The sequence below is a fragment of the Canis lupus genome, chromosome 38 (genome assembly GCF_011100685.1).
Source record: "Canis lupus familiaris isolate Mischka breed German Shepherd chromosome 38, alternate assembly UU_Cfam_GSD_1.0, whole genome shotgun sequence".
Lineage (NCBI taxonomy): Eukaryota > Metazoa > Chordata > Mammalia > Carnivora > Canidae > Canis > Canis lupus.
The window spans coordinates 18,678,315-18,698,616 of NC_049259.1; the positions used below are offsets into that span (position 1 = coordinate 18,678,315).

Below are 20,302 nucleotides of genomic sequence, written 5' to 3' on the forward strand. Positions count from 1 at the left end.
GTCCTTTAGTATTTGATGTGATTATTGATATTGTCGGATTTCAGTCTGTCCTTTTGCTCTTTTTATGCTATTTTATTTTCTCTTTTGTTTTTGCTTTCTCTTTATGCACTGTTTTTGTTGTTGTTGTTGTCCTCCATTTCTCCTTTCATGCCTTTTTTTATTTAATGGGTTTAAATTTTTTTTTTTTTATCTTTTAAAGATTTTGTTTATTTATTCATAAGAGACACAGAGAGGCAGAGGGAGAAGCAGACTCCCCTCGGGGAGCCCGATGTGGCACCCAATCCCAGGGCCCCAGGATGATGACCTGAGCCAAAGGCAGACGCTCAAGCACTGAGCCACCCAGGTGTCCCTATTTAATGGAATTTTAAAAATAATTTTAGTTTCGTTTAGTTATTGGATTCCTAACTATGGTTCTTTAAATTATTAGTTTTTAAAAATGTTTATTCCCGGCATTATAATATGTATCTCTAACTCTTCAAAATGTGTGTAGAGTTGATATTGTATCATTGCACTTAACACTTAAGAACCTTAGAACTATATTTACTCATTTATTCTCTCCTTCTGTTCCGTTTGCTATCGTTGTCTGAATTTTTTCTCTCTCCTTTGGATTGTGTCATTTCTATTGATCTACATGTAAGCTCATCAACACTTTCTTTGTCATCTTTGATCTGCTGTTAAGTCAATCCAGTATATTTGTTTAATTTTAGATATGGTACTTTTCAGTTCTGGAGCTCCTCTGTCCAATTACGGTAGCCAGGAGCAATGGGTGGTTACGTAAGCCTAAATTAAATACAGTTGAATACAGTGAAAAATACAGTTCCTCAGTTGCACTAGCCACATGGAAAGCACTCGGTGGCCACATGTGGCTGGTGGTACTCTATGAGGCAACAGAGACATAAACCACTTCCATCACTGCAGAAAATTGTATCACACAGTGCTGTTATAGAATCGCTGATTCTTTATAATTTGAGTTTTTGGTTACTATTCCCTATCTTTTCCTTCTTTGTAAGCGTATTTTTTTTCAGTACATACTTACGCATAGTTATATTAGATGCTTTAAAATCCTTGTCAGGTAGGGGCACCTGGCTGGCTCAGTCAGTAGAGCACTTATTTGTATTTTGTATTTGTATGTGACTCTTGATCTCAGGGTTGTGGGTGCGAGCCCCACGTTGTGCACAGAGATCACTAAAATAAATAAATAAAATCTTTAAAATCCTTATCAGATAATTCGAACATCTGAATCATTTTGGAGTCGATCTCTGTTGATTCTCCTTTCTCTTAAATACGGGTCATGTTGATGATTTTAGATTGTGCCCCGGAAATGACACAGCAGAGGTAACCTGAATTCTTCTGTTCCTTCAAAGAGTATTTATGTCATCAGAAATTTCCAGTAGGCAGCTAACTTGGTTGAACTCAAACTGCAAACTCTGGCTTTCCTATGGCTTTCCTCACTTCAGCATTTTGATCCTTAACTCGACTACTTGGAGTCTACCCATTGCAGGTGGCATCCAGGGGCCAGCTAGAGGTTGAGGTAGAGCTTATCCGCAGGATAAGGGGTTCCCCCTCTGTGGGTCTTTCCAGATTTCTTCTCTCACTTTTAGCTGCTGTGGTTGCCCCGAATTTGATGTTCTGGTCCTTTCCATCAGTGAGACTGGGGCTTTTCCATTCGTGTCTCTTGGTTACGCTGTCTGACTGAAAGCAGTAAAAACAGGAAAATCACCCAGTTCTAGTCATTTTGGTCATCATCTGGTGTCTTCCCATACTGCCTTTGTATGTTTTGTCCTGAGTTTCCGGTTATTTGTGGGAGGGGAGGGCACTGAGTAGTGTGGAGCTACTCAGTTTGCTGCAAACAAGCTACCCTTGTTTTGGATCTTGGTTCAGCTGTTTCCTGTGTGACCTCATTACTTACCTGTTATGCCTCAATTCTCTCATCTGTAGGATGGGAATAAGGCTGCCAACCTTAGGAGATTGTCATGAAGATAAAGGAAGTGCAGTGAGTGCACTTGGAGTTATTTCTGGCACAGAGTAATTGTTATTTGCGGGATTTGGTGGCACAGCCGGTGTAAGGCTTTTTTGGGGGGGAGTTATTTCGGCGTGTGGGCACTTACTGCCTTCAACTGCCTTGCTCTGTCCTCTTTTTCCATTTAGTCCGACAGTCCAGCTTCACTCCCCTCGCTTCATTCACGAATTACCCTCCCCAGGCCCGCATCATGCTGGCTGCCTTCACTGGACAGCCTTAGGTTGCTGACATGTTTTGGGGACAGAGAAACCCCATCTTGCTGCGAAAGTGTATGTGTGTGTGGGGGCACCCCTATGGTTCTCAGCTCAGGCCTCGCCCCCACTGTGGGGCGAGGTGCACCTGATGCATATTGGTACCGGCATGAGCATAATTTTGTAGTTTGAGCTTTCTGTCCCTGGAGAGACAGATTGCTTCTTCTCTTCTGACAATTGCAGCATGAGCTGAGATGGTCCTGGGAAGCTGAGTTCTTTCCGTGGGGTCTTGAGATCAGACAGGAGGCCCAAGAGAGCACGGTGATAGGGCCTGCATCTCCCTTGATGGTCTCGTGGGATGCCTAGATTCCTCGGGAGATTCAGGTCTGCCTTGGTTGGTCTCTGTGAATGTGGCTGACCAGCACCAGGCAAATCTTTGGGTTGCCCCCCACCCTCGAGGTTCACCCACACAGCTGTGCTTGCAGCAGGCAGCCAGCCAGCACGGGCACAGGTGTGCAAACCCTGACGGCGGCCCCTCCAGGTGAATCACCTGTTTCAGTCTTGCTGGGGTCCTGGCCAGGTGCTGGGACCGACTTGTGGCAGGCTGGGAACACTACAGAGACCCAGTGCGGAGCTTGTTTTCCAGAACCCTGGGGCTCCCGTGTCAGGACTCGCACATTAACTGTTCACTCTCGGGGTGGAGGGGGGGCATGGGTAGCACTGTAGGACCGCCCTTGCGCCCGGCGACAGAATGGGACATGTTCCCATCCCTGTGCCCTGCTCCGTTCACACGCTGACTGGTTGTTGCTGGGCCGGGGACTGACAGTGTGCACCCGTGAACCCTCTCCAGCACTAGCCACAGGAGCAGATACTTGGCCCAGTGGGCAGCTGATCAAAATCCAGAGGTTTCTGTGTGAGATCCTGAGAAAGTGCTAAATGAGGGCACAGCTTGGTGTTTTTGTTATGCCCCCCCCACCCCAGTTTGTGTCCTGTGTGCTTCTTCTCTCCCCTGGCCACTCTCACTGCTCTTCCTCCCCTCACCCCATCTCACCCCGGAGCTAGAGCGAGGCAAGCCCTGCAAGCTTCCAGGCTTCCACCCTCCATGGAAATATTTTCCATTAAAACCTCGTTGGTTTCCCAGAGTTCGGAGTCCCTCCCGATTTGGTTTGTCTTCCTCTCTAATTCCCCCCTTTCCCCCCTTTGCTTATAGTCCCTTGCACTCTTGCAGAAGGCGAGGGGGGCAAGGGGATGGGGTCCCTGGGTGACGGGCACTGAGGAGGGCACGTGATGAGCTGAGCACTGGGTGTTAGACTTATACGTTGGGAAATTGAATTTAAATTAAAAAAAAATTTAAAAAAAAATCAAGTTCCTTGTTGGACTCTCTAAGTAGAGGTGGTGGCTACAGCGGCTTTGGCCTCACCCCACCTTTGAGAAATCCCCAGTAAAGGCCTCTTAGTGAGAAGGATTTACAATTGAGACAATGCTGCTTTCACAGCTTTTAATTACACTTGACTCCTTCCAAAGCCGCCTGCTGGCTGGAGCTCCCCTGTTGAAAAGGGCTGGATCTGGACTGAGAGCAACAGGGAGGCTCCTGGGGCTGGGTGGTGTGTGTGACCAGAGAGGCCCACAGTCCAGGGGTCCCCTCCCTGGCAGGGCGGTGCTGCCCCAGAGAAATCCCAGCTTGGCCCACTTGAGCAGGCGGTGACACCCAAGTGTAGGGTTGGGAGCCACAGGGGGTGGCCACCCTTGGGTCCGTGTCTCCTCTAGTGGGTCCTGGGATGGGATTTGGAGGGCCTGGCGCCCGCCTCTGGCTTGTCCTGCATACCCAGCAGGCTGGCACCAGGTTTTGGCATCTCTCTCTCTCAGGTCAGGTTAGACTTGGTTGAGGTCAGGATCCCTGGAGCTTTTTCTGGGTGGCCTCAGCTGCTGCAGCAGCTCCTTGAACAGGCCGGCACCCCTAGTTGGTTCTGGATGATGTGCAGAGGTAGCGTTAGCCTGTGATTTGGGTTGGGTTGGGATCTCTTCTCTCCTTGGGGTGTCACTTCTTTCTCCTTTTGGTCCCTCTGTGGTCTCTCCCCATAGCCTTCATCTCTCTTCTGCTCTCCTTCTCCCCACCAGGGAGTTCATTTCTCCTCTGATTTCAGCTGGTGTCCCAAGGAGAGGGACTTTTGAGTCTGAAGCCAACCCAGCCCACCTCTACCCTGGGCTCTAGACCCATGTTTTAAATGGCCTCTCGTGGAGATGTGCAGCTCAGTGAGTTGTTGAGCCACAGAGGCCAGGGGAAGGTTGTCCCTCTCAGCCTGTCCGCATTTTGAGCTGGAGAGTTGTCTGTCGTGGGGTGCTGCCCTGGGCACAGTAGGATGTTTAGCAGCTTCCTTGACCTCTACCCACTAGACAGATGCCAATCTCAGCCGTGACAATCGGGACTGTCTCAACGTTGCCAAGTCTTCCAAGGGGTTGAAATCTCCCCCAGGTGAGAACCACTGGGGTACAGTGGCTACTAGGAACTCAATGGAAGTAAGTTTGGGGAAACAGATGAGTTAGGTTTTCGAGATTTGATACACGCGGTGTTGCCAGAAATTGGGATGAGGAGGGCCTGGGAAGGGCTGGGGAAGCAAAGGATGCAGTCACTGCAGAAGGAAGTGCTGGGAACCGGAGGGCCGGGCTTTCCACCGAGGTTGTCCCCTAACCGGGCTGGCCCAGTCCCAGGACTCAGGGAGGCCTAAAAGGAGACGCTGGCCCAGATGGACTGTAGGCTCCACTGTCCGTGACCCTGGTTTCACATCACTGAACCAGTTCGTAAAGGCTTCCCCCATGGATGGTGCTGTCCTTTCACAGGGACACAAAGCAGGTAAAGGAGAAACACACTGGTAGGGGGTGCGTCTAGCGGTTGGCCTCATATGGCCCCTATTTGCAGCTGTTCCTAGCTGGTCCTAAGAGACCCACACGTTGCCTAGAGGGTGCAGGGAAATACTGAGCCTGGGAGGCCATCCTATGGAAATGGGACTGGTCCAGGACCCAGGTATCTTCCCTCCCATCTCCTCTGCCCGCTTTCCCTCCCAGACCCCCCACCCCCAGCCCCTGTAATCACCATTTCCATCCGGCCTCCTCCAGCCTACTGGAAAGATCTGGGAGGCTGGTGATGGATTTGACTGAACAGTATGTAATATAAAAGGGCAGAGCTGAGCCTGCAGGGACCGGGGGCTGCATGAGCTCCAATATTGCTTCCTGCAGCAGGGCAGTGTCGGGGAGCCCCTCTGGGATTACTCACACAATATTACTGCCACCGGTGAGGTTGGGGGGGGGAGCAGACAGGCGCGGGGAGGGTCTCGGGCTAGCTGCCTACGAGGCCCGGAATAACAACAACAATAATAATGGTGATATTTTCATAATAGTAAAAATAGTAATAATTGTGTTTTCCAGGTTTATTAACTTTGGGAAGTCTGGTTTATTAACTCTCCTGGCTTATTAACTTTGCGAAGTCTTTGCTCATTGCAGCATCTGCCTGAGGCTGGCGGGCGTGTTTGAGTTCATCCGTCTCAAGCTCTCTAAGAGAAAGAGGGGCACAGGAGAGAGGGGAGGGGCAGGAGCGGTGATATTTGAAGTAATTAGACTTTATTGAAATCAAATGCCCAGGCAAGAAATGGTAATTAACTGAGAGAGGAGGATGCTCTGTTCTCCCTTCATCCAAGGAAGGTGGGGCTGTCAGAGATTAGCCTCATCTTGGGGCCACTGGGTAGCTTCTGAAAGGCTGTGTTGCAAGGAATATTTTTGTTTAACAATAGAGATCTCAATCGAACAGGATGGGAAGGAAGCGTACCTCCTTTCTCCTAGTACAAAATACAAAAAGGGGAAAAAAAATAAAATGTAAGAGATAGAATGGTTTAATTGGAAAGTCACGTTCTGTCCCTGAAGGAATTCACTAGTGCAGATAATCCAGGACCCAGTAAATGAGGGAAGAAACTGATTATGCAGATCTGGGGACATCAGATAGAAAACTTTTGATGAGGATTATGGTGAGGAGGACGATTTTGAAAACTGACCTGATGGTACCCGGGATTAGGAACCCGGGAGGTTGGGTTTCCTTGGGTTCCCTCTGGGGGCTGTGCAGTTGCCTTTGGAGGGTTTTAGAGGTGAAGGTGCAGGGGCCATCTGGGGCTCAGGGCTGGGACTGGCGCCTCCGAGAGAGTCATTCAGCTCAACCTAAGGAAGACTTTCTAACACTGCTTTTGAACTTGGAGAGAGTGAGTCCCTTATTGTCATGGTGGCATAGAAGGCGTCCCAAATCCTTATGTTAAACATATATTTACTATCTGCTGTCCTTCAGTACAGAGAAGAAAGCTGGCCTAACTCGATGACTTGGAGATCAAAAGAACATTGGATTTGGAGGCAGGAAACTAGGTTTAAGACACCCTTTGAACCCGAGTTTCTTTATGTGTAAAAATGGGGCAAGTGATATCTGACGGGGTCGGCATAAGGCTTGTACGCGACGACCAAGTCTGAGAAATGCTTTGCAGACTGCAGAGAGCTCTGTACCTTCAAGGTTGAAAGCAGTTGTTGTTATTATTAAAATTCATCGTTGTTTTATACATACAAGCCTCCACAGTTGTGTAGTAGCAGACATTCTTTTTCTCCCAGCCTCTCTGGTGGTTTTGCTTTACGTTCGCCCTCCTGGCGCTGGACGATAAAGAGCTGCTCTGTCAACATTGACACAGGGATTGCTCTGTGTCTGGATGTATTCAATCAGTAATTTTCACTTGCAGCTTCTTTTGTCAGTGCTCTGAGACTCATGGCCAAAATGCACTGTGGACACGCAAAGGCTCTCCTGTATTACGGGGATTTACTTCTAATTAGGAGAGTATCAAGTTGAGAACCGGGCCCCTCATCAGGGTAGAGCCACTCTTGAGCTGATGGAAGGAGGCTTAGCTTAGAGGCTTGGGTGGAGCTGTGTGGTTCGGGCCCTGAGAAAACCCGGACTTTCAGCCCTAGGTGGGCCTTGGTCTTCACATGCTGACTCATCTGTACTCATCCCTCTCACCTTCTGCAGGTGGTCTAAGGAGGCAGGGCCTTTTGAGTAATGGTCCCACTTAACACTCATCCCCCCAAACCTACTGAATGCTATTGTGTCAGGGATTTGTCTAATTTTTTTAAAAAAAATTTTATTTATTTATTTGAGAGAGAGAGAGGGAGAGAAAGAAGAGAGAGAAAGAGAAAGAGAGAGAGAGAGAGACACGCAGGCTGCCCATCAAGCAGGGAACCTGATATGGGTCTTGATTCCAGGACCCCTGGGTTCATGACTTGACCCAAAGGCAGTCACTTAACCAACCGAGCCACCCAGGCGCTCAGCACCTGTCTTATTGTAACAAACCATCCTTCCCACTGGTTGACATCTGAATCAGGCTGTTGCGGCCACACCGTATAGACTAGGAAATGATGTGGGTGGGTTTCTCTCTATTTAGAACACAGATGATAAAAAGATAACTGTAAGCATTTGGTGGGCACCTTTCGTTCATTTAAACCTTATCAATTCAGCAAATGTTTGCTGTGGTGTAGTTGGGCCTATGGGAGGGAATAAAAGGAACAAGACAAGATCTCTGGCTTTTGGTGTTGTATGATCTAGTGCTGGTGTTGAAAGTCTAGATGGGGGTGAATTGAGAACATGGACAGGCAAAGGTGTAAATTAAGCACGCAAGAGCTTATCACAAAGGCATCTCTAAAACCGGGTGAAAAGCAAATCAGAGAAGGTTTCCTAGAGGAGGTGAGTTTTGATTCGGGTCTTTGAGAAGACAGTTAGCAGAGATCATTGTTTCCTAGGCGTGCTGCCAGCCGTGGTACTGACGGCGACCTCCCACAGCTCATAGGTACACAGTTTTCATCGCGGCAATGGTGTCTTCTAACATGTATAGAAGAGTCATGGTATCAGACCAGTGATGTCCTAAAAAATGATATAAAGTTTCTGTTAAAATAAGTCTGTTTAAGTAAAATAAGTTGAACAGATTGCAAGTATAATGGGTTACAATGGTGCAGGTGACGCGACCCTTGACCTAAACTACGTCTGGGGAGGTGGAAATTCCTGAAGCTTAGAAATACTGGCATAGAGGAGATTATCACTTTACATAGGTTTGGTGCCTTATCATTTGCAATTTGATGTGGTTTCATCTATTTCATGCGGCCTGTCGTCATAACTCCTCCAGAGGGTGGACTCGCACACCATGATCCTAGCACAGATTGGAATTTTGTTTATTTGTTGATTGAATTTTGACTGATTAATTTACATATACGAAAATGAGGCTTGGAGCAGTTGCCTTACCCAAGAGGAGACAACTAGTGAGTCGTGGACGGGGGTTACATCCTGGGCCTTTTGATTCTGAGACAGGTACTCCGTTGTAGAGGAGTGAGAGGGTATTCCAGGCCGAGGCGGTGGGATTTGAAGAAATAGCGTTGTAGCTGGCAAATTGTGTTCTAAACCTAGGGATGCGGCAAGAAGCTGGTGGACTGGATCAGAACATGATTACACATGAATTGAAAAATCGGGGGGCAGCCCGGGTGGCTCAGAGGCTTAGCACCTGCCTTCAGCCCAGGGCATGATCCTGGAGACTTGGGATCGAGTCCCACATCGGGCTCCCTGCATGGAGCCTGCTGCTCCCTCTGCCTGTGTCTCTGCCTCTCTCTCTCTGTGTTTCTCATGAATAAATAAATAAAATATTTTAAAAAATCAGGGGAGACCAGGGTGGGAATAATTGCAGAGGGTTTTCAAAGTCTAGGTGTTAAAGCAACAGTGTGTGTTCTTTATTATTATGATTTGTAGTAGTAGCAGTAGCTGTGTAAAAGTCATGTAACATGAAATTGACCATTTTTAAACCATTTTAAAGTCTACAAGTCAGTGGCTTTCAATCCATTCACGATGTTGTGCCATCATCACTACTGTCTAACTCCAGAATGTTGCCATCATCCCCATTCCGTCAACCCTGTACCCGTTAAGCAGAGATCCCTTCCTTTTCTTCCCCCAGCCCCTGGCAAACACCGCCCTGCTATCTGTTTCTACGGATTTGCCTATTCTGGGTATTTTCGTATAAATTGAATCATGTAACAGAGGGCCTCTACGTCTGGCGTCTTTCACTTTGTATAATATTTCAAGGCTCATTTCTGCTGTAGTAAATATCAGTATTTCATTCCTTTTTATGGGTGAATAATACTCCATTGCATGGATATACCACATTTGTTTATCATGCATCCGTTAATAGACATTTGGCTTGTTTCTATTTTTTGGTTACTGTGAGTAACATTGCTGTGAATGTTCATATACAAGTTTTGCTTGAACACCTGTTTTCAGTTCTCTTGGGTATATACCTAGGAGTGCTGTTCCTGGGTCACACAGCAATCTTATATTTAGCTTTTTGTGGAATTGTCAAACCATTTTCCTACGGCAGCCACCTGTGTGTTGTTCCTGTCAGCAATACGCAAGGGCTCCAATTTCTCCGTGTTCTCACCAACACTTGTTATTTTCCCATTCTCTTCTGATTCTAGCCATCCTGGTGGGTGTGAAGTGGTACCTTACCATGGTTTTGATTCGTAGTTTCCTGATGACTCATCATGTTGAGCATCTTCTCATGTGCTTATTGGCCGACTCATCATGTTGAGCATCTTCTCATGTGCTTATTGGCCATTCGCCTATTTTCTTTGCAGAAATGTCTCTGCAAGTCCTTTGTCTATTTTCAAATTGCGTTTTTTGTCTTTTTGTTGCTGAATGGAAAGAGCCTTTAACTATTCTGGAACTAGACCCTGTGATCTGCAAATATTTTCTCCCATTCTGTGGATTGTCTTTTCATTTTCTTGATCATGTTTTCTGATATACAGAAGTTTTAAACTGTAATGAAGTCCAATGATCCATCCTTCCTTTTGTTTTAACTTTAAAACAAGGAGGTCCATGTGGTTGAGTGTTACAAGGTTATAATGCTCAAAGACACTGAATTGTGAGGTAATTAAATGCTTATTGGGGAACATTTGGAAAATATTAAAAATGTAAGGAAAATGAAAATCATCTATGATATCACTATTCCCAGAACACCCTCTTAGTATTTTGGTGTTTTCCTTTCTAGTCTTTTTTTTTCCTCCCTTTTTTTTCATGGGTATTTATGTGTGTCTGCCTGTCTGTTTATTCATACCTGCATGTCTGTTTATTCTTAGAACCACTCATCTGCATCTGACACTATGTGGTGAACGTGTGCCCGTATCATTAGTCTTTGAAAGTATGGCTTTATTGGTTATGAAACTTAATTATAGCATAATTTGTTTAATCATTTATGTTTTTATAATTAACATTTAGTTGACCTTCCCAGTAATACGTATTTTATCATGTCTTAGATTATTTCCTTAGGTGGCTGAGGGGAGAATTACAACATAAAATATATGAACATTTTTTAAGGTTCTTGAGATCTTTTCCTTCCTTCCTTCCTTCCTTCCTTCCTTCCTTCCTTCCTTCCTTCCTTCCTTCCTTCCTTCCTCTTTTTCTTGTTTCTTTCTCTCTCTTTTCTTCCTCCTTCTCCCCTCCCTTCCCCGCTCCCTTCCTCCCTTCCTCCATTCCTTCCCCTTGAAAGGGGCCAGGTGGAGATATCAGTGAAAATCAGTTTGGAAATGGTGTTGAGCTGGGGCAGGGCCTGTTTTTGGTTCTCTACCCTTGGTTCTACGAGCTTACAACTCCCATTAGCAGTATGTGAAGGTGTCAGGCTCTTTTCATCTTTCCCTCGCTATTTTTAAAAAAAATAGATTTTATCTTTCAGACCAGTTTCAGATTCACTGAGAAATTGAGTGGAAGGTACGGAGCTTTCCGAGAAGCTCCCTGCACTCCCATGTGCACAGCGCCTCCCATTTATTGACCTCCCCCACCAGACTGGTGGTCCATTTGTTATAGTCGAAGAACCCACATGGACAGCTCATTATCCCCTAGAGCCCACAGTATATACTCAGGTTCCCTCTTGGTGTAAAATTTATGGGTTTGGGCAAATTTATAATGACGCCACTTATATTCACCATGATTGTATTGCACAGAAGAGCCTTGCTGTCCTAAAAATATCTGTGCTCCACCTGTTCATCCCTTCTTCTCCACTAACTGCTGGTAACCACTGATCTCTTTACTGACTCCATACCTTCTCCTTCTCCAGAATGTTATGCAGTTGGAATCCTACAGAGTACATGTAGTCTCTTCAGATTGGCTTCTTTTGCTCAGGGACATGCGCTTCAGATCCTTCCCTGTCTTTTCATGACCGGACAGCCCATTTCTTCTTAGCATCGAATAACATTCCATTGTCTGCATGTACTACAGCTTTATTTATTCCTTCACCTGCCAAAGGAAATCTTGGTGCCTCAGAGTTTTGGCGATTGAATAAGTTGCCATAAACAGCAGTGAAAGGTCTTGTGTGGACATAGGTTCTCTGTTCCTTTGGGTAATACCGATTGCTGGATTGTGTGGTAAGAGTATGTGTAGTCTTTTTTTTTTTTAAGTTTTTATTTATTTATTTGAGAGAGAGAGAGAGAGCACACAAGTGAAGGGGAGAGGCAGAGAGAGAAGCAGACTCTCCGCTGGGCAAGGAGCCCAAAGTGGGGCTCGATCCCTGGACCCTGGGATCATGACCTGAGCCAAAGGCAGACACTTAACCTACTGAGCCACCCAGGTGCCCCAAGTATGTGTAATCTTGTAAGAAACCACCAAACTGTATTTCATGGCGGCTGTGCCATTTTGCATTCCCACCAGCTGTGGGTGAGACTTCTTGTTGCTCCATATCCTTGTCAGCATTTGGTGCAGTCAGTGATCGGATTTTGGTCTTTGTAATCACTGTGAAGTGATATCTCATTGTTCACTGACCAATAGTCACCCAGGCGCCCCTTCATCGACCATTTCTTACTTAGAGACATTTGCTGACTGATAGTGTTAAATTGGATTTTAGGTTATGTAAGAATTTGAGTAAAGTTTCAAAGCGTCAATGGCCATTTTTTTCTGCTCTGTCTCTTCTTTTATACATTTTTTTGTTCTCTTTTGTGTGTTTACATGAGTGAACACTTTATCATATTCACTGGATATGTTTTTCCTAGTTTGTCATTTGCTTGATAATTTTTTTTATACCATACATACATTTTATTTTATAATGAAATATTCCTTTTCTTTTGTGATTTCTTCCCTGGCATTAATGCTTATTAGTCAGACGAACAAATAGGAATGGAAGCTCATGTCTGTGCCAGGGACTGTATCAAGCACTGTGGAAATAACCATGAAAGGCCGACATGATTCCTATCTTCATGGAGCTTGGAATTCCTGAGATGATCAATACTTGACTCTTGCTTTCATGCTTTTACATTTAACTTTTCTACCCATCTAGAATTCTACTGTATATTGGTAAGGAGATAACTTTCGATTTTTCTCTAATATCCAATTTTCCTGATGTCTTTTGTAGGAGGGCTTATCGTGCTTTTGTCACGTGCTGACTTCTTGTACATCAGAGGGTTTGCAGGGAAACTTAAATTGTGTCATTGACTTTATCAATTCTAAGATTGCCAGTACCCTGCTATTTGAACTTTTGTAGCTTTATAATTTATTTTTATATCCTCAGTAGAGGATGGCCTCCCTTATCGCAGAAGTTTTTTTTTTTTTTTTTTTTTTTTTAATAAAGACCTGTTTGGTTCTCCTCAATTCATTCTTCATGCTGTACTTTGTATTTATTTTGTCAAGTTAGAGGCAAAATATATTAGGATTTTGACGGGTATTTTCTTAAACTTTGGGAAAGGATGGCCTTGGTAAACCAGTCTCCTCATTAAGGAACAGGCTGTGTCTCTGCATTTATTCAAATCTTTCCATCTCTCTGTGAAGTTGCATTTTCATTGTGATGGTACCACATATTCCTTTTTAGGGTTATTCCTAGATATTGTGCGTTTTCTTGTTGCTGTGAATTCTTAGTAACTTTTGTTTGAAAAGTTAGTTTCTACGTGTGTTTACACGTAGAAAAAATAATTCTTCCATATTATCTTGTCTCTGTGTTTTACCCAGCTATTAATTTTGTTTTTCATTGCTTTCTTGGTTTGATTCATTTTCAAGTAATGAAAATGTATTGTATCTTCTTTCCAGTAATTTTAAGTCTTTGTGTCTGTTTTATGCTTTTTGACACAGGACTTTTAAAGTACTTAAATTGTGGAGGTTTAATAGGGAATATTCTTACCTTTTTCCTGGATTTTAAGGGAGGAATGAACGCCTTTTGGTTTTTTAAGTATGATGTTGGCCCTACATTTAAGGTTGACATTCTTTTTTAATAAACATAATAGTATATTATTAGTTTCAGGGGTAGAATTCAGTGATTCTTCAGTCTTATATTAACACCCAGTGTTCATCATATCGTGTGTCCTCCCTAATGGCTGTCACCCAGTTACCTCATCCCCCCATCACCCCTCTAGCGACCCTCAGTTTATTTCCCGTAGTTAAGCGTCTCTTATGGTTTGTCTCCTTCTCTGTTTTCATTTTATTTTATTTTTCCTTCCCTTATGTTCATCTGTTTGGTTTCTTAAATTCCACATAGGAGTGAAATCATATGGTAATTGTCTCCCTCTGACTTAATTCACTTAGCATAAAACCCTCTAGTTCCATCTGTGTCGTGGCAAATGGCAAGATTCCGTTCTTTTTGATGGGTGAGTAATATTCCATCATGTATACATACACACATATATATGGTGGACATTCTGGAAGAGTAGCTCTGTTCCTACGACGAGGTTGGCGGGCATTGGTGTGTGTGCCTGTAGGAGAGAGGGCAAGAGAGAGCTCAGTTGAATTACATTCAGCTTCAATTAACAGCAAACCCAACCAGCCCTGGCTTAAACAGAAGGGGAGTTGTTTTTTTTCCCCCACATTACAAGAAGTCTGGTGAGTGGAGGTGATGTTGTGGCTCATCAGTGCCATTGGCAACCAAGCTCTCCCTGTATTTCTTCTTTCCATCCTCAACACATAGGCCTTTATCCTCTTGGCCACAGAAAGGCTGCAGCCCCAGCCTTGAAACCACATTCCAGGTGGGAAGAAGAGGGCAGGGCCTGAAGGTGAGGGGTAAAAGTTCTGAGTCATACCAGCTAAGTCTTTTCTCCTTAATCAAGCTTTCCTAGAAGCCACTCAGGGTCTTCCATTTGCATCTCGTTAAGTCAGATGGATGACCTCTAAAAGCAAAAATTTTCTGGGAGAAGGGGTCTGAGCCTGCTATGGGTCAGCCAGCCAATAGTAGCTGGCCCAGCTTGGAAGCACAGTAGCTTGGGGCCCTTAGGGCAGAGAAATAACGTAATACCTCGGGGGGCTGGGGGGGACAGTTGAACTTCCCTCCTGACCCTCTTTGCCAGGCATAAGTCCCTTAACCTCCCTCTCTGTTCATGGGGTGGTTTCTGCGTAGACTTCCCAGAAGCGTGTTTGTAAAGGGCAGATAAAAGTCAAATCCTGAAAGCGCTCCTATTTTCATGCCAGGTTTTTTTTTTTTTTTTTTTTTTTTTTGGTGTTAGGATGATTTTTGTGTTTGTTTGTTTTTTGGTTAATGAGTAAACTGTTCTTTCTCCCTGATTTTTATGGTGTTATTATTAAATTACTTTTGCCTGAACAGAACCAAAAGGTGGACAGGATGTCAAAAAAGGTAACAGGGACAGCTGTTCGCAAGGGGAATGACTCCCCCCCCCATTTTTTTTAAGATTTTATTTATTTGAAAGAGAAAGAGCAGTGGACAAGTAGGGAAGAGGGGCAGAGAGAGGGGAGGGGGGAGAAGCAGACTCCCTGCTCAGTGGGGAGCCAAATGCGGGGCTCCATCCCAGGACCCCAGGATCATGACCTGAGTGGAAGGCAGCCACTTAGCCGACTGAGCCACCCAGGCGCCCCAGGAATGGCTCCTTTGAAAGAGAGTGAAAATTGGGTGCTAAGAGAAAAAGAAAGTCCTCTCAGCTTCTCCCCCACCCAGGGGAGGGAGGCAGAGAGAACCTGTGATGGTGCTACTTAGTGCTTCGCCTTCCTCCCCTGCCTTGGGGTAAGAGAACTGCCTAGCTTCGCAGTTTGATTGGGAAAAGCACCCTCGATCATGTTGCTTTTGTGGCAACTATTAATTGCTTCCTGAATTTATATAGCATAAATAAAGTAGGTTGCCAGGGAGTGAATTACCCGGTGGATAAATGGTGGGTCATTAATGTAGTGTTGACCCTGAACCCAGAGGATGACGTGAGATCCGCGAGAGCGCTCGAGAAATTTACCAGAACCCATTTCAGCTGGAGGTGATGTGTTTTAAATCCCCCTGTAATGCAATGAGGGGAATCAAATTAGATAATAGTTTGCAGAAATCTTCTGGGCTTGGAGCCCCACTCACAGGGAGTTTATCCTCTTGTGTTATCCCGCGTTCCTTTCTGGGGCTATACCTGTGTCCCAGCCATTCCCGGAGCGGCTTTCTCACCCCCCTGCCCTAGTTGACACCTCGGAAATGTTGGGGTGGGCGGGCGTTCCCCGTGATTATCGTTATTTTTGTATTAACAATTCCGATGTTGCCTTATTCTGAAGCCTAAGATTTGAAGGAAGATGAAGAGAAGGGTCATTCCATCCATCCTGCTGCAGCCTTTGTGATTTTCTCCTTTAGGAATGTCCACGGGGTCCTTCCGTGGGTGTCACATGGTGGGAGAGTCAGGGTGCGTGTGTGTGTTAATTGTATTCGTGGAGAGTGGCCTTTCTCTGGGCTTTGAAAACCCATGATCGGAGGTATCCGGGAGTCCCGTCTCTAGACTCTTCTCCCTGGGAGCGGGTTCCACAAAACCAGAGCAGCTCTGGAAGCCCAGAGTGATGGGTGTTGGTGCGGGCTATGTAGGATGTGCGCTGGGTCCCGGGGCGGGCAGGTTCCGAATGACCAGAGAGCCCACTGTCCTCTTGGGCGTCTAGAAATACTGGTTCCATGAGTGACCTGTCGGGGTAGGGGTTTGTTGTGTTCCCTCATCCTTCTCAAACTGGCTGTCACTGAACCAGATCCTGATCAGAAATGGGAAGGGAATGGGGCGCCCGGGTGGCTCAGCAGTTGTGCATCTGCCTTCAGCCCAGGGCATGACCCCGGGGTCCCAGGATTGAGTCCTGCATCGGGCCCCTGCAGGGAGCCTGCTTCTCCCTCTGCCTGTGTCTCTGCCTCTCTCTCGGTGACTCTCATGAATAAATAAATAAAATCTTTAAATTAAAAAAAAAAAGAAAGAAATGGGAAAGGAAGCCTTGCCCCTGCTCGGCTCCTGCCTGGCCCGGGTGCGCCTCCTGGGGATGCAGACTGCAAGGTGCTGGTTCCCACTGGCTCGGGGCTCCCCTCAGGCTCCCTGTCTTCTGGCCCATCCTCTGGTGTGATGTAAAGGGGCAAATACACGAGGCCCCATGGCCAGCTTCACGTGTGTAACGCAGGTGTGGTCCCTGGCCGCCCCCTGCACATATGGGCCAGTGAGGACATGTTAGCATTAGAGACTCCCCTGTCTGCCCCAGGCCCTTTAGGACTCTGCGGATACCACCATCCTTCCCCCCACTCCTGCTCCCTGCCCCTTGCATCTATTTCTGTATGTGGTCCTACAGCCGCCTGTCAGCCCTGATCTTCAGAGTTCCACTGACCTTTCTCTCCTGTTCCAGCTTCTCCCTGCAGGGCTCTCAAGGCAGGAAGCAGCCTGAGGGTGAGCCACCGGCCCTACCTCTGGGGACCAGGGAGGGAGGGACCCCCCCAAGGCTGGTGGTGTGGCTCCCACGGGGGCGATGCCAGGGTTCCCAGGGCAGCCAGGCCTCGAGGTGACCCGAGGTCCACATGGAGGCTGGGTCCTGTGCTCCCGGGCCCTCGCCTGTCTTCCTGTCAGCTGGTGGAATCAGTCGTGGAGCTGGGGCTGGGGTGGGGGGCAGGCACTGTGCGACCCCCCTAGTGCCCAGTGATTACCTGCCCCTCTCTCTCTATCTCACCCCTCCTCCAGTGCCTAGTGATTACCTGCCCCCCCGTCTCTCTCTCTCTCTCTCTCTCTCTCTCTCTCACACACACACACACACACACACACACACGCATGCTTGTGTTCATAACCAAGACAGAAAGCCCTGGGATTCATTAAGCCACTCAACCAAAAGAGAAAAACCTTCCTCCTTCTATCAAAAAATGGAAAGCCCCCTGCCGGCATGTCCCACAGACAGACTAGGTGAGGAGGTACTGTTCACCAGCCGCCCCACTCTGATTTGGGCACCTGCTAGGGCCTCCTTGCCTGAACAACTCTGGTCTGCGTCAGGACCCTGATTCACACCGGTGCTGCCGAGAGGGGCACACCTCAGGGGTGTTTTTAGGCCACAGCTTGGAAAGGATGAGCTCCTAGCCGCTGGAGGCAGGGCTTTCCAGGAGAGGGGCAGAGGTGCTTGTGGGGGGAGGGGGAGTCACACACGTCTACACATGCATCCGGGTTGGATGGGGACTCTCCAGAGCCTCGAGCGCCTGTTGGATGCTTTTGAGATTGTTCCGGGGGCCCTGCCGGGTGGAGGGGCCACGTCTCAAGGTTGTCAGACCCACTGAAGGGTAGTGAAGTCCCTACGCTGTGCCGCAGACGCCCGTGGAGTCAGGGTGACAAGGATTTAGTTTTACAGTGTTGGATTAAGGACCAAATGCAAGATGACTTGGATAATTTTCTCTTTGCCGGCTCCTTAGCTACGAGTAATTTCTTCTAACCTGCTTCCATAATGCCAATTACAGCTGTTAGCACGTACTTCAAAGCCAGGATCCAAAGTACAAAGCCATGGTTGGGATTTCCTGTGCTGGTGTCCCAGAGGCTTTAAACCAAGGTTGGAGTTGGTGGAGATGAAAGGCCGTGGGTTTTTTCCCCCGAGTGCTCTTGGGTTAGTGTGGATGCTGGGGAGGGGGGTCTCGGAGGAGGCAGGTGGAGCCGGCCCCCAGAGAGGCTTGGCCACAGGGAAGACCAGTCAGGAGCTGCGGATGTGGCCTGGGACAACATCCACATGGTAAACCTGGGGCTCTGGTGTCCTAGAAGCCGATTCCCAGTGAACGGGGAGAGGGAGAGAACAGGCCTAACAAGAGACAGAGGCAAATGACCTGTCTTGTTGAACATGTCCAAAGGGACAGACGGTGGCACTCGAGGCTGTCCTTTCTTGTGTGGGCCTCTGATCTAACCTGCAGGGCGGATGACAGAAGAAGGAGCCCAGTAGCCAGCCCACCAGGAGCCGCTGGGACGCCGCCCCTCTGGTGCTGTGGCCTGGGAGGGAGCGGGACTGCCTGTGGCCACCACGCTCCTACTCAGTGTGAAGAGGACCCCACGAGTGTCACCTACTGACTGTGTGTCACTCCAGGTAGTCCCATAAATACTGGGGCTTCTTGATGGGGAAAGGCAACATGCCCGGCTGCTACAGGAAACAGAAGCTGCCCATTTTGCATCCAGGGAGAAGGTGCTAGAAGGCTCGTTGTGGGTCTGGAGACCAGGGACATCCGTGCTGTCTGTTCAAGCCCTGAGAGACGAAAGAGAATGGGGCGGGGATGTTTGGAATGAGAGCTGAGAAAGATACTGGAATAAAACGTTTTAAAAATGTAGAGGAGAGGCTAGAAGAAATAAAAGGAAGAGAAAAGAGAAGCCAAGCAACGAGGAAGGAAAACAAGTGCAGGACCAGCTAGAAAGGGGGCTGGGGTTAGCATTTGGGTTCCTACACCCTGTCTTTCGTCAGCTTAAAGTTAGGAGAGTAGGGACGCCTGGGGGGCTCAGGGGCTGAGCATCTGCCTTGGGCTCAGGGCGTGACCCTGGAGTCCTGGGATTGAGTCCCATATTGGGCTCCCTGCATGGAGCCTGCTTCTCCCTCTGCCTGTGTCTCTGCCTCTCTCTGTGTCTCTCATGAATAAATAAATGAAATCTTAAAAAAAAAAAGTCAGGAGGATAGACTCAGGGGAGACCTGGGGACACCCCGCACTTAGAATGCAGGCAGAGATGCTGAACTCTGGGGAACAGAGGGTGGCTGGAAGGGGGTGGGGGGGGGTGGTCACGGGGGGATGGGCATTAAGGAGGGCACACGATGGCATGAGCACTGGGTGTTATATGCAACTGATGAATCACTCAATTCTACCACTGAAACCGAAAAAAAAAAAGGATGCAAGCAGGGAACCAGAGTTGCTGGGGTGCATTTGGAAGCGTCCTGGGATGTCTGAGTCTTAGGGGCCGATGCGGTGAAGCCGTCTTGCTTTGCCACCATCACTGCCTCGGCCTCCAGGGGCCAGGCTGGCAGTGTGTCCTGCAGCTCCGGGAGCTCCCATGTGACTGTCCCCCGGGCATCTTCCACACAGATGGCTGAGGCAGCCGCTGTTTCTCAAGGAGGCACCTGCTTGAGAGATGTCTGCTGCCTCACGTAGGGAGCTGGCTTTGGGGGCTCTGTTTGCTGCGACCCCTCCTGCTGGTGACTGTAGGGTGAGGGCTGGCTCCAGCCAGTTCTCTGGCATAGCCTCCGGCTGCCTTCACCCCCGCGGCCCCCCAGTCCAGCCCTGGTTTCTGAGGGCAGCTGGGGAAATGCCTCCGAGGGATCCCTCCTGTGACGCTGGGCTGGTGTCTTCAGATGAACAAATGGGAAAATGTGGAGATTTCCTGAAGAGGATTTTTCCAGTTTCCTTAAGCATAAGCTGAGCTTTCATGTGTGCTCCCGTTGAGACTGACTTGGAGGCCCTGTCTCAGTGGACCCACTTGGCTTCTGGCTTCTCTTGGGTTTGACCAGTAGGAGCTGGTGGGAGAACTGAGGCCAGGTGTCTGCTCCTCTGGCTCCTTCCCTTGCCGCCCTGCCATGTGGGTGTTATCCTTTCGCCAAAAGCCATAGTTATTTCAGGTGACTCTTCCTGCAGCAGCTCTCTTGAGTCAGAAGCTGTTCCCCACCTGGCCCTGCAGGTGTAGGGATGGTGCGGTTCCCTGCGGCTCCCAGCCTGGGGTACTGTGCCATCCTTAGTCTCTTTCCCTCTTTGAATTTTATTTTATTTTATTTTTAAAAATATTTTTAAAAATTTATTTGAGAGAGAGAGAAAGAGTGTGAGCATGAAGCAGGGTGAGGGGCAGAGGGAAAAGCAGACTCCCC

At 47.7% G+C, this 20,302-nt stretch overlaps 1 protein-coding gene and 1 long non-coding RNA gene across 3 annotated transcripts in view; one reads left to right on the top strand and one right to left on the bottom strand.

Moving 5' to 3' along the window:
* LMX1A (LIM homeobox transcription factor 1 alpha) overlaps window positions 1-20,302 on the top strand; it is a 152,203-nt gene that overhangs the window by 21,363 nt on the left and 110,538 nt on the right. The gene's annotated exons all lie outside the window — the stretch shown is intronic.
* LOC102153440 lies at window positions 7,440-18,703 on the bottom strand. Of its 2 annotated transcripts, none has more exons than XR_005385779.1 (4): window positions 18,532-18,703; window positions 15,374-15,503; window positions 13,911-13,986; window positions 7,440-8,146 (listed from the first exon to the last, which is right to left on the bottom strand). It is a non-coding gene; the product is annotated as an uncharacterized LOC102153440 (long non-coding RNA). The 2 variants fall into 2 exon arrangements; XR_005385780.1 differs by lacking the exon at window positions 18,532-18,703 and adding an exon at window positions 18,297-18,524.